Below are 4,109 nucleotides of genomic sequence, written 5' to 3' on the forward strand. Positions count from 1 at the left end.
TCTGTATGACCGTGGGCACCTCTGTACCAAGTATTTTGCCTTCTTTGTCTCTCCTGCCACCAGTCCTTGCCAGAGTTCCCTGACAACTTCTGACTTTGCTATTGCTTGTTTCATTAGAGAATGCAATTTGTATATAACATATGACTAAAATTATTCGAAGATGCATGCATGGACAGCCATCTTCAACTTGTTTTGTAGTAATGTTTTCCAAAAGAACATTCAAAGATGGCCTCTTGTGCCTGCATATGTCATGTATGTGCAGCCGCCATTTTTGAATGGTGTTTTGTTTTGCAAAACAGTGAAAAATGGGTGCATGTTCATGCACTGGTAGCCGTAGTTGTATTTTTGTTAATAAAAGTAAAAATCATTAGGCGTTAACCACCTATTCGTGTGACCACACCCGTATGTTTAGCCGACCATCTTTGAATGGCTTCATCTTTTATAAAAAATATTCCTAGATTGCTGCCATGTGTGTTGACAAGTGCACGCACAAGTTTTAGCTTATATTTTGTTTTCATAAAAAACGTATGAATTATGTGCAGGAAGCACACATTTGATGAGACGTGAGTGGCCTGGTAGCAGTGTTTAGGAAGAAGCCAAGCCGTTGGCAAATACAGAAGTAAATGACATTTTGTTCACAGCTCAAATAAATAATGATATACATGATGCATACATATAAAGTGACACAAGCAACCCAGTGGCAGTGTTGGTAGAGACGCAGGGCCTTTGCCAACAAATATTGGCAAAGCCAACAGGTCTAGGCTATTTAGGTGAATGAGTTCTTTATAGTAATTTCCAGTGGCGGCTCGCAGAGGGAGTGCTGCGGGGCAGTGGGCCGGGGAGGGGCAGGGTGGGGGGATAGTGGACTCGGACATACGATAGACCGGAGTAAGGTAAGTAATTAAATAAATAAAACTATTTACCTTGCGCTCACCGCATCACCAGCTCGGCGATGCAGCGAGTGCAAGGTAAAAAGTGGGGTGGGGTGGGGTGAGGAGAGAATGTTGTATAAACGTAGGATCTGCTTCTTATGGTTACCTCCACTTTTTGCTTCATGTGATACTGTTCTGGACTAGTCTGACTGGGATCCTGCTAATCACGACTCCAGTCTATCTGCTTTCTCGGTAAACTGTTACTTAGGTACACTCCAGATTGGATACTGGGGTACCCTTGTAAGTCCCTAGTATATGGTACACATGTACCCAGGGCATAGGTACCCCAGAGGCATCCCATGAGCTGAAGCATGTATTATGCCACCCATGAGAGGCCATGCAAAATGGAACTAAAGACCTGGAATTATAGCCTGTGTAAGTTGGTGTATACACCACTTACTTAATATATATGTTTACTATATCTAAGGGTCACTGCACTTAAAACCTATAAGTCACCACTATAGCAGGCCTTTACAATCCTGAAGGCAGGGTGCTTGGTTCTAAGTGAAGGGGTGCCCCTGCATGAGCAGGACACCCCTGCAGCCTACGGAATCCATTCTCCCGGGTTGTCAGTGAAGCACCCATATACAATATATAGAGGGGCATTACACAACTGCGTGATGACCAACTCTAAAACTGCTGAAACAAACCCTATTGTGTTTGGTATCAAACATGTTGGAATCATACCTCCAAACCGGTAACCAGTGTGGGAGATATGATTCCTCCCCTCAGAAGTGAGCTTTGTGGGGTTCCTGGTGTTCACGGTACCAGCCTTCTAGCTTCGGGCAGCACAAAATGGTTGCTACTGACCAGAGACATATTTCTGTCCTCCTGCTGCTGAGCCAAGCTCAAGCAGGGGAAGGCAGAACAATAGGAATCCTGTCACAGGGAGGTGTGACCACTTCCCAGACAGGATTTAGTGTATTAGGGCTGGGTGGGTGTGTTTGCCAGTGACTGAAAGTCTGCATGAGGGGCACATTTGGTGACCCTGTGCATAGTCCAGTTCAAACAAATCCTAGGAGCCGTTGACTCCTACTCTGGCGTGAAACTGGACAAAGGACATGGGAGTAACCTCCCCCCTGCAAGGGTTCCCTGAATCTTTCCAACCCTCTCCCGTGGGTACTTAAGGGATTACCTGGCTGTAGGACCTCAGATTCGTTGTGGACAAGATTCCAACCTGAAACCACTGCACTTTGACCATCTGGGCACTCTGGACTTCGCTGAACTTCGTTTGGGCCTGACATCATCTCCCTCTCAGTCTGAAGCATCATCTGTGCCTGTGCAACATAACCGGATTCATACAGGACCTGTGGAACATCAAAGGCAACTGAAGATAATCTCCCTTGGAGTGAAGGAGTCTCTCCCTTTCATTTGCAGGCTCTGCAACACTGCTGACCCGTCTTCTGATCCCAAGCTCCTACACACTCCGAAATGCTCAGCAACACAGGATGTGGGTTTCTATGTCCCTCGAGGACCAAGCTGCCCTCTCACCAAGTTTGAGGTCAGAATCCTTCATGGGGGCTCAAATACCTGAACCCCTGTGCACTGCGTTCTTTTGCAAGTGCATGTGCATATTGGCAATTCTTTAACAAATGCATTGGGCTCCGAGTGGCCCCAACCTCTGGCACCACTTTCTACAAAGATCTTCAACCACCTCACACTGTGTGCTCTGTGGCCTGTTGTTTTGTAAAGCTGCTTGAGGTCCTCTCGCAACTCCTGTGTCTCCGGCCTGTGGGTCCATTTGAGGGTCAACTTTGCTTTTCTTGGACTCCCCTGATTGTGCTAGGCTTGCCCTGACTCCCATGGATGTGGTGAGTCTCCAGGACCTTACTGGTCTGAACTGTACACTCTCTTGACCTTCTGCATGGGTTGTCATTGCCAAGGTTTGTTGGTGCTACCGTCAGACACCGACCCCTCAGCACTCGACAACCTTTGTGGGACAGCTTGTGTTTGGCTCTGGGTCATCGTCGACATCACCTGGTCCCAGCAACTGCAGAGTCAAGGTCCCCTTCAACTATCCTGAAGTACCCGACATTTGTGGGCATTCATCTACCGAGCCCCTGGTCACCCTGAAGTGACCCAGACTCTGTCCCCTCTGCTTTCAGGTACTCTTTCACTAGAACCCACATTTGGATTCCAATGGACTTTCTTCTCCTTTCCAGCAGCGGCTCTTCTTCGAAGTCCTCATTGGGTTCGAAGGCGTTTTCCGATACCACTTCACATCTATGTCTCCGGCTTCCCTTGGTTATGTAACTTGGGTACTTCGGTATCCACAGGTGGGGCGGCTCTCCAACTTTCTGTCTTCCACTGAGTTTCTTCGTAGTCCACTGGGAAGGGTGCTTAATCTCTAAAACTCCAACTGCGATGTTCACATTGAGTTGTATGGAGCACGCGGTCGTGTTCCCACACATCACCCGTCCTCCGTGGGCTCCCTATCTACTCAGCTTGGGTGGTTCCTTGGGGTCTCAGCGATTTTACCTCCTCTCAACATCGTCCTCATTTGAGTCGTGGTTCTTATACTACTTTCTTAGTATATGGTTTGGTCCCCCCCCATGGCCCACTGTGTACTGTGTTTCTGTGCTTAAAGTATTGTGAGCTTTGTGTCTATCTCTGTGTCGGAGATACTGTAACATACTAGATATTGTTATATAATAAATACATATTTTCATAACGATTGTGTGGTTTTCTTTTAATTTAATCCATACTATAAGATTGCATTCTGGTAAAACAAGCTACTTTACACTCCTTCAAGACTTAGCCTGAAGGCTGCTCTCCACAGCTACCACTTGGATAGCTTTCTAAGGTTGTCTGAGACCTCTTAAATCACCATTAGGGTTGTCTGGACTGATGCAGGGTGCCCACTTCAATTAGTGGACAGCATATTCCAGGCCTGCCTCTCATAAGTGGCCATTAGGTAGAAGCTGGCATCTCGTCTGCAGGAAGGTGGGTGAGCGATGGCTTCCACACCTGGGATTGTTTGCAGCCCAGCCTGCCCCAAAGCTGCCAGGAGAAGGCCAACAACTGGGCTTCTGTAAACTGGGCAATGAAGGATGGATGCGTCCCAGCTGGGAGATACAAGCTGCCGCGGGCCTCTGCTTGGCCCTATTCGCCCTCTGTACCACCCCTTTTCTGAATATAGGGTTTGGAGCCAGTCTACAGATGTGAAGTGAGCTCCTG

Source organism: Lissotriton vulgaris, chromosome 11 (genome assembly GCF_964263255.1).
Source record: "Lissotriton vulgaris chromosome 11, aLisVul1.2, whole genome shotgun sequence".
In the NCBI taxonomy this organism is placed as follows: domain Eukaryota; kingdom Metazoa; phylum Chordata; class Amphibia; order Caudata; family Salamandridae; genus Lissotriton; species Lissotriton vulgaris.